Here is a 13,114-nt window from a genome sequence, read left to right as displayed (position 1 = left end):
TGCAGTAACGTTTCATGCAGTTAAAATCAATTAAATATCACGCGAATATCAGCAGACGACAACCGGGACTCGTTAGAGCCACAAGCGCATAACGGAAACGCGTGCACAGTTCTACAACAAGCGAATCGGTCAACAAACCGAAAGACCACTTTGCCTCACTGCACGCCTCACCGTGCATGGGCCGCTCCAGACGACGATGCTTTCGGTGCTACCAATTATTAGTAACAAGTTCCGGCACCATTTATGATTTGAGTCAAGAGATTTGGCTCAAAGTCGCGTTACAATGATTACACCGTGGCCTACCTCGAGAGAAGTTTACAAGGCAATCTCTGGCACTGAATAAATTTTTAATTTAATTATGGGGTTTAACGTGCCAAAACCACTTTCTGATTATGAGGCACGCCGTAATGGAGGACTCCGGAAATTTCGACCACCTGGGGATCTTTAACGTGCACCTAAATCTAAGTACACGGGTGTTTTCGCATTTCGCCCCCATCGAAATGCGGCCGCCGTGGCCGGGATTCGATCCCGCGACCTCGTGCTCAGCAGCCCAACACCATAGCCACTGAGCAACCACGGCGGGTACTGAATAAAGATCTAATGAGCAAGGGCTTTAACGTAAAATTTCAGTGGATCCCATCTGACGCAGGGATTCAAGGAAACGAGAATGGTGATCCTCTTGCACGTCAAGCGCTGACATGCGTCCCAAAAGTGAGATCGCCAAAGATCCTTCAGGACACTAAGGATGCAATCCGCAATCACTTTAGGGTCATCCATAAGACCCCACACCAAGTGTGTGTGACCCATGGACTTACTCGCGAAGAAGCAACGCTGCTGTACCGCATCACAACCGACTCCGCGTACTGTCCGGCTTCGTGATTCAAGGCTGGACGATGTGCTTCCCCGCTCTGTGCCATGTGTGGTGATATCGGCGACATCGAACATTTCATTTGGTTATGCTCGCAGTTCGACACAGAAAGAAACGCGATGATTAACACCCTGCAAAAGAATGGTCTTCCGCGCAGGTCCTTTGAAGATGTCGTTCTCCCCGGAGAGCCCGTGGCACTCAGAAAGAGACTGCACCAACTGCTGAGTGCATTCATGAGAGACACGGGAATCTTCGACACGTGGTGACACACCCCTGATCAAAAACTCACGGGAGGCTCATATTGAACAATTGCCAGCTATGTATTCATTCATTCAAAATTTCATTCAAAATCAGTTTACTCAAGCGACTAATAAGAAGTACGTGTGAATCATCTGGGCCCTTCGCCTTCTCAGCTAGACTTGGACCCATGCAGGAAGTGCGAAAAAATAATTGTAGCGAGACAACTCAGTATTTTACACAGGATTCATGTAACAGCAGTTATGCGACAGTTATACACAAAGGAAGGCGAAATGCTCAAGAAATTATACAATAGTTCGGAGGACAAAATAAAAGGAAGAATGCATGAAGGAAAAACACAGACTTATAGTGGAGTCGAATATTGCTGGCTCTGGAAAAATTTTTTTATATCGGCGATTGAGAATTGACCTACTTTTAAGTTAGCAGGCAGTTGGTTCCAAATTTTAGCAGTGGCATAGGCGATAGTTCTTTTACCTTACACATTATTAACAGCTGGAAGTTTAAAACAACAACTGAAAAAATTTCTAGTTGGACAAGATGGATATACAAAAACAGATGATGATAGTGGGATGTTATGGTTTAGTATATGTATAAGCACACAAGCTAGTTTGAAATCCCGCATAGCAAAGAAAGGTGTAATGTCTAAGTGACGAAAGAGCGGAGCGGATCTATCTGTGTGTTTACTATGTGTTATTATTCGAAGTGCTCCTTTTTGTAAAATTACTATTTGATTTATGTACGTGTTATACGTAAGTCCCCAGGACTCCACACAGTAAGTCATATTGTTTTGAAAAAGGCAATAATACAAAATTTTTAATGTGCAAAGCGAGAAGAACTTTCTAGCTTTCATTAGGACAAAGCAAGCCTGTCTCAATTTGCTGCTTACTCGAATTATGTGAGGATTAAAATTAAAAGCTGAATCTAGAGTTATACCAAGATATACCTGTTGATCGAGTCGTTCGAGGGGGTTTGCGCCTATTCGTAACTCATTTAAGCTATATGAATTTTTATATGGACTAGAGAACACAATGTATTTAGTCTTTGAGGTGTGTATCGTTAATTTATTTTGTAAAAACCACTGGCACATCTGAGAAAGATGACTATTAGCGTGCCTTTCGAGCATATTAGGGTCATGACTAGAGAAGAGAAGGGCTGTGTCATCAGCATACATAATAGTTTCGGCATAATTCAAAGCATCTGGCAGATCATTTATGTACAAGGAAAAGAGTAATGGTCCCAATACCGAGCCCTGAGGCACGCCACAACGGATGGAATGAACGCTTGATACGGACTGGTCGATTTTAACACATTGCTTGCGACCAGAAAGATAGCTTTCGAAAAACTGCTTCGCTTGACCTCTGAATCCATACCGATGTAGTTTTGATAGTAGTATATCATGGTTCACAGTGTGAAACGCTTTTTTAATATCAACAAGAATGCCAATTACATACTCTTTGTTATGTAATGCTTTGTTAATAAATTCACTTAAACACTGTACAGCCGTGGAAGTAGATCTGTTTTTCCTAAAACCGTGCTGGTTGTCTACTAGTACGTTATATTTATCTAGAAAATGGGTAAAACGTTTCATCAATAACTTCTCAAATACTGTGTTAAGGGCACTAAGTATTGATATTGGTCCGTAGTTCTGGATGTCATCCTTACTACCGGACTTGTATAATGGTGTGACTTGCGCTATTTTATATGCGTCTGGATATGTTCTTATGTAGAAGGATGCATTAAATAATTTTTCTAAATGCCCACTCAGTTCCTCGATGTGCTGTTTAATGACGATTAAGGGGATCTTACCTTTACCTGGTGTTCTACCTCCAGTCATTGTTTTAACGGTAGAAATGATTTCATCATGAGTAATGTCATCAAAAACAAAAGAATTAAGTACAGGAGCTGGGAGCTCGGGGGCTTCGTGCATACTAAGTTGTTTCGCAAGAGTTGGACCTATATTACAAAAGTATTGATTGAAGTCTTCCGCAAGGCTTTCTGTGGTTCTAGTAGGGGGGATAATTTCTGGCATTATATGATCCTTCTCTCGAAGTGTAATGACCGAGTTAACTATTTTTCACATTTTACGCGGAGCATGTTGGTTGCTTTCTATAAGAGTTGTATGATACTTCTTTTTGGATTTTCTAAGTAAGGCCAGAGCTTTATTTCTATGTATTTTATGTTGTATACGATAGTATTCATTAGCTTTGAACTGCTTGTGCTTTCTATACCATTTATCTTTAGTTTGTATGCCAGGCTAAACCCGTATTCTGCAACACCACCACCACAACCATCTTGGCTCGCCTAGACATAAGTTTGCGAAGCCCAACTGAGCAAGTCATCGCTCCTACCTATCTATCGAACCCCGCTAAGGCTCTGGATGCAAGAAATATAACATCAGCCAAAAAAAGGCAAGAAAACAGCACCCCTCCCTTTTGAATTTGCTTCTCTCTCTTGTACCTTTATTTCATTTTTCTATAATCTTACACATACTATGGATTTCTTGCTCGTATGGTTGTTCTTGCGTCACGCAATTGGTGGTTCAATGCCTATGGCGTCTTGCGTTTCAGTAAAAGGTAGCGCATTTAATTGCTGGTCCCGCTTACCACTCTCCAGTGTTTTAGGAGTGCAAAACAACTACGTGTTTAGTTCAGTGAACTTTAAACTAACACAAGCGTCCAAGTTATTCCAATGCCCTACAATAAAGCCACTCTAATATTCACAGTTCATGTGCAGCCTTGCTACATCGCTAGCACCTTGTGAACCAGGGATTGCATGGAAGCCTCATAATTAGTAATTAGAAGATGGTTGGTAAATGAGCAACTCAGTCAGCTGGCATTTTTTTGCAGTCAGCAGAATCCGATGAATGTAAGGGCGCATTCACACCGGCGATTGACGTAGGTAGCGTGACCGACTGCGACTCTCCACTAAGAAGCGACTAGCACTGACCGACGCTGACGCCACCAAGCGTGACTGTTCGTCGCCACGCTGAAATGTCTCGCGATTACTGCTGTCCACGTCTGCTCGCACCATCATTCCCACGCAAAAAAAAAAAAACACGTAAAAGTATTCTGACGTCATGCTCCTGCGCCACTGATTGCTTCAGCATCTTTGTGACCGCAGTCGCGCGACTGACCCAAAACAGAGGCTTGTCGGCAAAAGCGGTCATTTGCGACCGCTAATTGGTGGAGTTTCAGGATGCCCCGCAGAACTACGTCATTGTCAGTATTTTTGTGTTTCCATACGTAAATACATCTTTTTACGTTCTACTCCTCGTTCCCTTTGCGCTTCTTCTGGTGGATTTGAACCGCAAACTCTCCGTCAGCTATGAATTTACCGCGCCATTCAACATAAATTCCTACACTTACCGTGTAAAGCGTGCTTCACCTCAAATAAGGTGTCCTTAAGGTGAAAGCTTCCTTACAAAAAGAAAAACGCGGTTTTGTTTGAAGCATTCGCAGAGATAGCAGGGTTTAGCATTGCGCTTGAACTCCTCGGGTGGTGTTCTAAGTATAAGCGGTTGCGTGAGAATTTCTCGCACCCTTCAAAGCTTTACTTAACACGCCATGCAGAGCCTATAATGGCAAAGGTCCGTAGTAATGGCATAGCACTGGCGCCACTGCGCCGCCCGTAATAAGCGGCTCCAGTGAAATTGCATCACTTTCAGATTGTTAGCAGTGATATTGTATTGCGCTTTTTAAAGGTATATTGAGGTAAACGGGAAGTACTATCAGTGTATTGTTTATGGTTGTTTGCGCACGGCAATTCTAAAATAAAATGAGGAATAACTAATTCAATAACATAAGACCTGGTCTGGGAAACTTAGGCGGTTGAATAGTATAGCATCTATCCTGCATATATGGCATAGGTAAGCATATAAAATACATTTACATAAACATAGACGAAACGTCATGGCGATAGCGACGCCGGCGGCGAAAATTCGTCTGGAGTGTCATATATGTGTAATTACTACAGCAATAAAGTTATGCATATGGCACGCACTGCGGCAATCGATGTTACGCAAAGCATATTGCAGGCTTTACCAAGTGGATAAACATGCTTGTGCAAGGCATGCTAAAGCCTCTGTGGCACGAGTGTGTATAACGACAGCAGAAAAACAACAACGACGGCGACAATGCTACGATGGCAGCGACGGTGATGGCAGAATTCCAAAGCGAGTAGCTTGTTTCTTTTTTTTTTTTTCGCTCACCCGTCTTCGTGGTGGCTGCATGTTGGAGGTGGGTGGTGGTCGGGCTTTTGCCGCCGATTCAACAGCGCCGATTAAAAGGGCCCGTGGTCTCGCGCAACCGAGTGTCGGGCGGCGTTCGTTGCCGAACGTCAACTATTAAAACACTTTGAGACAGCAACTACTGTTGCGCGAGAGTTTCGGGGGCCTGTAGGTTCAAATGCTGTGGTGGAGCGCAGTCCAACCAGCGCTCCAGATGCGTTCGTTAATGGCTCTATTCCCTACGGAATTACGCAATGAAACAACAAACGCTACTCAAACGTCCTCACTGCCTCACATGTACGCCTTCAAGTCTATAATTCCTTAAATAAAGCGTATAGCTTTCTAAAATCATTCGTCAATAATTTCTGTACATTTTCTTGCACTTCGGCACAGAAACTTGCAAATTTATTACAAGTGCTTGCCTGGTGCAGTTTGGTGCGGTTATTGAACGAGGCATAGAACTTCATGGCCTACTCCCGCATTAATTCATTCAGCCCATGATTTTACCAATGAAAATGGTCACTGTCGTTGTCGTACTTGTTGTTCAAGTAAGTAACCAAACTAACTCGCTAACGCCACAAAACACTTTTTTTTTTTGCGGCACCTTTTTCGTCGCGTAATCTGCTTGAGAGGAATCAATGTTCACCAGATAAATGGTGAAATAAAATTCACATGTTCACAATTCACAAATTAAGCGCTACAACATGACTCACGGAGGAACTACAGACAACTTCTTTGTGACGCACACGACTGCAGAGTATAAGTACTGCTTCTCCCAAAATAAAACTATTCCGCTGTTAAAAGGAAACGGTGTGTGTCTGTCGTTCTTTTTTGTGTCCATGCCTTGGCGTAGCGCGTCACTTCTCTCTCAATTCAATGTGACTGACCGACAAGCGCCGATCGCCAGCCTCATCGTACGTCCATCTTTCATTTTGCGCGGCGTTTACTTTCTTTAGTAGGCCACCCTTTTGACGCTTTTCTCATATTCTTTTGCACTGTTCACAGTGTTTGTTCCTCTTTTTAGAAGCCTTGTTCGCTTGGTTAGTGGTTTTTTTTTATTTTGTCATCTGGCGTGATACGAAATGATACCTTGATCATAAATAACGCTATTGAATAACTTAATTAAATAAATTCTGAGGGCTTATGTGCAAACACCACGGTCTGTTTATGGGGCAAGCCGTAGTGGGGGACCCCGAATTAAGTTTGGCCACCCGGGCTTCTTTAACGTGCACCCAATACACGGTACACGGGCGTTCTTGCATTTCGCCCTCGGGACTTGATCCCGCAGCGTCGTGCTTCGCAGCTCAACGCCAAAGCCACTAAGCAAACACGGCGGATACTGCGGCCGAGTTCCGTTATCTTCCAAAGCCATTAGGTGAGAGGTCGAGCTAACTAGCTCAGCTTTTTCCTTTAACACGTCCACACCCTGTACCCATGCGTGTGCTACCTTTGACACTGAATAAATTTTCGGCTTCCAACTTTCAACTTCAAACACCGAAAACCCTGTTAAAGGACGCGTTCGGTGGGAAATGTTCCCGTCTCGTACATCGGAACAAAAAAGGCGGCTCATTTTATACTCATATAAGAGAAGCAAATAGTTTAAGGCTCGGAAATGGTTACCATTTATGTCGAAAAGTAGAGTCGAATGACTATAACCTTGAAAGCTGCTGAGACGTCAAAAGAGTGCTATAGAAGTCCAAGAATTGGGGGAATTAACGACCAGCACCATGCGCCGCGGAAACATGGCAGCATGTGCAATTACTATGGATCAGGGTTGTTTTTCGCAAATAACAGGGAGCCGTGAAAGGGATACATCCCAAAGAAATCAATTCAACACGGCAAGCACATATCACGCACAAAAGAGGCACGGTTTCGTGCTGCCAAACATACGTTCCAAATCGCATGCAACATTCGAAGCTACAGACATCGTCGAAATGTGGGTCCGTCTCAATGCAGTATATACGTTTTGCAAAAAAAAAAAAAAAGCTAGACCATCATTCGGAGTTTTCCAGGAGTTTTACATAAAAAATTAATACTTAGCTTCAAACTCATGACACAACGCGCTCTCGCAACGACGAGAAAGCTTTCAAAATTGCGCCGTTTTCTGAAAGCGTCACAACATAGACCTCAAAAGGCTAGATATCGATATGACCGTGAGCCAGCGCTCTCGATTGCGCTGTAGTGGAGCGCTTTCAATGGCCGGACGTGACTTTGTTGGTTCAATTCAAAACATGCATTGCTATACCTTAACTGCCGAGCTATCTACAACTACACAGAATAAACAACCACATTATAACTACGTCGTTGCTTAAGTCACCCTAGGAAGATCAAATATAAAAGCTCGCGGTGCGTTTGAATGCGGTGAAACAAACTCTACTGTAGGTCTCCAAATGCTGGTTAGCCTAGCAATGCACATGTATACCTGTATTACGCAAGACAGAGCTGCACTAAGCTCTTCCGATGTGTTTCACTCTCTCGGCACACGAAAGTATGACCAGCAACAACAACAAGAGAAAAACGGTGAACGACCTCTCTTCAAAAATCATAGCAAGAAAAGATGAATTTAATATGGCCAGTTCAATGGACTCACTGCTTAAGAGTTATGAAATCTACTTTGAAGGATTACAGTGGATTTGCGCAATTCGGTCTGTACACAAGGACACTCGGGAATCCTTTTGTGAGTTACACAACCCGCTCGCAGCAACACAATAATAAGGGTTCAAAGCAATCCGAAATTAATTGCTATCACGTTCAAGCTTAGCAAGCCCAGCGCCAATATAAAGAGCCTGGCCTTCGCTCCGCCCGGCTGCGCATGAATCTAGTCGTCGCAAAAACCTGTACCTTAAGAAACAGAACGTTAACTTTCCTTTCATCATATCTAGCCCTGTAGAAGCTTCCCAGTTCGCCCTTCTTAAGATGCCTGCAACCAAATTCATCATGGTAGAAGGTTTTCTAAACGGACCATCTTATGTTCGAATGTCGCATCATCTTATTCTACCATCGGAATGGACATTTTTGGAAGAAAGAAATTAAATAAACATGGCATGCATTCCCAAATGGCAATCAGGATAAAAGTTCTTGGCTGAATTGTTTTTTTTTTTCTAGAAGTTAGAAAGGCCATGTAATATAGGAGAAAAGGAACCACAACTCTGCCTGACTTTCACGAGGTAAACACATCACTCACTGAAATTTGCAGAGCAGAAACTGTCTTTTTATAGTGACGTCTCAGCATTAAGAAAACATAATAACAGCTCCTAGAGTTGAAAGATAAAATCGTGGGAAATTTCCTGCTACATTTTTTGCAATACATTTTCATTTTGCGCGCACATGCCTTTGTTTGTTTGTTTTTTTGCGCTGTTTGCAAACTTATAATAATGAAACAGAACCTCATCGAAAGAATTGCAACGTTCTTTTTCTTTTTGCTTTTTTTCCTACTGCGTATTGTCTAGAAGGGTTAATTAACAAAGCAACAAATTTTCGTCTTGAAGCAAGGTGTACACTGCACCATGTCAGGAGTTGACAAGAATTAGTAAGTCATTGCCGTCTTACTTGAGTGCAACTGCTGGACTGAATGAAACTGTTAACCCCTTCACATCCTTTCATGCAGTTATGCATATATAGGGGACGTTGCAGATGCTTCATCCGATAAAGGCATACACCTCCAGGACGCGAAAACAGCTTTATCTCGACTATTGCGCGTGTGTCGCTGGTGGACGTCCTACCACTGTTCATAGTGCTTTTAAGCAGAGGCTTAAGTGGGCTTTGAAGACTCCAGATGACGTTACGCCAGCACCTTGGCAACAGTTGCTCAAAAGGTCTGTGCTATAGAAACTGCCGCTACTATTCCGAAAGTAGCTATGCATTGCATGACACAGAAGAGCTGAGTGTGGCCCGTCCTCTGTAAACCCGAATGTCATGTTCAAGCTATAAAAGGTAATTTTACAGGGGACAGGCTTTATACTTGCACTATGGTAGACTATGGTTCGTGCGTGCAGTCTGATAAGAAGCTTCGCCGCATTGGAGCGAAGAGCAGAGTACTGTTGTTTCTTAAATGATGATAGCCACGTAAAATTGGCCGCTGAAGGGCTCGCTTACCTTTTAAGGATCAAAAATAAACACAAGGGACTAAAGATGTGCAAGAAGTAGAGAAGCTACAAAAATGTAAACGAAAGAAAAGAAAGCACGTTGGCGCGCATTTGCGCATCCTTTAAGGGAATTTTGCCGCAAAACGATAATTGTCATGAATTGTTTGTACATTTCCTTTCTTTTACGCCGGGCACCTCCCGCCTTCCGGTCATGAACATTATGGAAGGCTCAGTGGCGCATGACGCTGCATGACAGTTGAGGAAATTGAGGTAAAATTAACGACAATAATTGTTGCGCAATAAAATTTCAATGCATGTAAGGGGAGGACAGAGATGAAAAGACCACCGGAGAGATATGGTGTACCGGAGCGAGCCTAAGATCTCGGTCGCCTTCCACGAAGTAGCACGCACAAAGGAGCTGTTCACAAGAAAATGTAGTGGCTAATCTTGACAGTGAGCATATTATTAGCAAACGTGGTTGGCCAATTACCAACAGGTCTTACGCACAAGAAACTTTGTGAATTCGGCACTCGACGAAAAGGGAACGGACGCAGAAATGCAACCAAAGTGAAAGAATACGGGTGACACACGCGCGCTCACTTGCGGCGATTTATGGAGACCCGCAAAAAGGAATATAAAGCCATATTATGGCCGATAAAACACGCGGGTGCAGCCAGCAAAGCAATCACTGACGATGCAAGTATTCTAATTCCTTGAAAGAAAAAGCAATCGATGGCTTGGACAGACATTTATCCCCTAAAGTAACATATTTAACAGGGATAGGTGGGCTAGTTGGTGGTCGATATTGGAATGCATCATGTAACCGCGCAAACAACAAAGGACAAAGAAGGAAACACACAGGACAGGCGCGGCTGTCATGTGTGTTTCCTTCTTTGTCCTTTGTTGTTTGCGCGGTTGCATGATGTATCCCCTAAAGTGCCGTTATATTCCACTTTGCGGGTTTCAGTAAATTGTTGCAAGTTAACGCTCGTGTGTCTCCCGTCTTCTTTCACCGTCATCGTCCTGGTTGTGCGCTTAAAGTATTTGTCATGTCTTATACCAACGCACCCAAACCACCACGTTAGTGCAGATGCACCAGTAGCGCCAAAGTAGAAAGGAGCGACGAGAAATACCGAATTCATCATTCTCGTGATCAGGCTGCCGACTGCCATTTCAGGGGCTCTCTCTCTCTCTCTCTGCTTTACTTCCTTTTTTTTTCTTGTTTTGTTTTACCATTGCCATAAGCACTGTGAGACTTACACGTACGGTTTTTATGATTGCACTCTGAAATAAATAAGAAATTCTAAATATCTTTGCACCATATGTTGTTCTTTTATTGGCGCTAAGCTTTTTGTCCATAAATATTTTATCTCTAAGCAGCTAGTGAAAACGTTTTTTGCATTGTTTGTGAGCTTCACATGCTTATTAGCTGCTTCTTCTCTCAAATTTATTTGTCATACCTATATATTGCATTTGAATACACCTGCTGTGATCTGCTTGTAAACCGTGTGAACTTTTGTAAAACCAATGGTATTGTTTGCGTTTTTTTGGGGAACGTGATAAAAAATAAGGTATGTCTTCATGTTGTAGTTTGCTTTCTTTCTCTCTCTTTAAGCTGGCAAATATACACTGCCCTAAAAAACATTTTCACTTTGTTGCCTCAAAGACCCCTAGAGGGTTGGATTGCTTAAAGGGTGGGTTTACAAAAAAATTATGTTGATAACATCATGCCTCAGGCAGTATAATGCGCTGTTACTTTTTTCCATAAAGCCGGATAAATAGGTGAAGGTAGCGATATCGCACGGAAGGTTGTTCCAGTCTACAGTTATCTAGGGAGGAAAAAAGGCGTAAGTATTAATGCGAAAGCATTATATGGCCCATTACAAGAAAATCCGGCGTTGTCGTCGGTGGCGTGACCGAAATATAGTACCAAAAAACGGCGACGGCGCGAAGAAAAAAAATTCAGTGCCCTTCCACTCTGCGAAGAAGGATGACCAGTGAAGTTCTGTAGGTGGGCCCCTTAACTCTTTCCGTACCGCACACAGTCTTCATCGTCAGCCCGCTAAAGATTGTTTGAAACGCCGCTTTCGATACCTTCCGAACCGCTCAAAGACATACTGCGCTATCGGACGTGAAGAAGGATAACGATATTTCTGTTTTTGAAGCAGTTCGACTTTTTTCCCAAGATGTGGTAATTTTTGAACATGCTCCGAAGCTTCGCGATCGTCAAAGCAGGAAGCGAAAATGGCTGCCTCCAGAAGCGGCGCGCGCGCTTCGAAAGATCGCAGATTTTGCGATTCCGCTGCGTCTGCAGCTCATTTTACCGATTTATTGAGCAGGAGCTAGTGCGAGGATGCTGGCATTTCGTCGGACTTAGACTCTGAGAGTGACAACACAAACCAGCCCGGAACATCGGCGGCCGCAGTCCGGTACGCCCAACTTTAGTACTTGCAGCGAAATATTTGTAGCGGAATAGCTGTTCAATAAAAATGTTTCATTTGTTTTCATACATAGTGCCTATTAGCCAACAATGTATTTTGTATATCTCATAAGTTTTGTTCCATATTATTCTTAGTAGATACAGGCGTGTCTTTACAAATTTTGCTCAGTCTTATTCTACAATCTTGATTCTGGCAATTTATGTCTTTTTTATGACGTGCATCTCGTTAATAAAACTTTTATATGTGTAAAGTCTTACAACTTTTATATGTGTTTATGTCGTACATAAAATATTCCCTGCAGTAGTTTCCTTAAGAAGAAAGCATCTGGCGTAACCTACAAAAACAATTCAGGGTGTCTACCAAGTTGGCATTTACAAATTCCCGGAGTTTTCCCAGTTTTCCCGGAATGCCTTTGCAAAATTCCCTGAGTGACACAGAACTTTGTTTTATGTCAAGACGGACTGGACATGTCACCCGATGCTGTCACTGTCTAGTAAGCATGCTAAAATATAAGAAAAGACTTAATCCAGTTTTGAAGAGTAAGGAGTATTGTTTATTTTATTTAAAAGGAAAACCGAAGGGAGGGGTTAGTAAAATGCACAGCGAATAAGATAACTTTGAAAAAAAAATGGTAAAGCCCATTGCAAATCGAGTTGAACATATTAAAATACGAATAAAAAGAGAGATGCATACACAAGCCAAAATTTTCGAACATGAGCTATGTTTATCAACTGATAGCAAGCTCATTGATATGAGGTCCGAACATTGTCACAAGTGAGATTCTCTCTAAGCAGCTGGGAAGTCTACCTCAACTGACCTAGCATACTCTCAGCCCGCGCATAACGCCCCGGTGTAGCATTTAACCGCTTTAAAAAGTTTATTTTGGTTTGGATGAGTGACACCTGCATCTTGGCCTCAGCCAATACTTCGTTTTTTGAGCTCAAGCTGCTTCAAAGAAGCGGCAGCAGACTTCCTTCCCCGTTCATTCCTCAATGCATCGGTGCTTTCCGTTCTCGTCCTCCTTCCGCCGCGCGTTCACCCCACGGACCATTTCAAGCATCTTCTTGGTCAGTTTTACAGTCACGGTACGATCTTTCGGACTCCCTAGGGGTCGCGAGAACTTCCGAAAAAATGAAACCGTGTCTTTTACTGCCTTAAGGGCTAAAATCATTATAGGCACACCCAAAAAAAAACTCTGAAAGCCTGCTAGCACACTTACTGGGCATATCGGTGCTCG

The 13,114-nt window shown here is 42.9% G+C and overlaps 1 long non-coding RNA gene across 1 annotated transcript in view; it reads left to right on the top strand.

Moving 5' to 3' along the window:
• Window positions 1-418: 418 nt before the first annotated feature.
• The window catches only part of LOC140216903 (uncharacterized), a 111,751-nt gene continuing 99,055 nt past the window's right edge, over window positions 419-13,114 (top strand). The window contains exon 1 of the long non-coding RNA XR_011893581.1: window positions 419-582. This is a non-coding gene — a long non-coding RNA (uncharacterized lncRNA). The remainder of the gene's footprint in view (window positions 583-13,114) is intronic.

Source organism: Dermacentor andersoni, chromosome 1 (genome assembly GCF_023375885.2).
Source record: "Dermacentor andersoni chromosome 1, qqDerAnde1_hic_scaffold, whole genome shotgun sequence".
Lineage (NCBI taxonomy): Eukaryota > Metazoa > Arthropoda > Arachnida > Ixodida > Ixodidae > Dermacentor > Dermacentor andersoni.
This window is presented reverse-complemented; position numbering and strand designations above follow the sequence as displayed.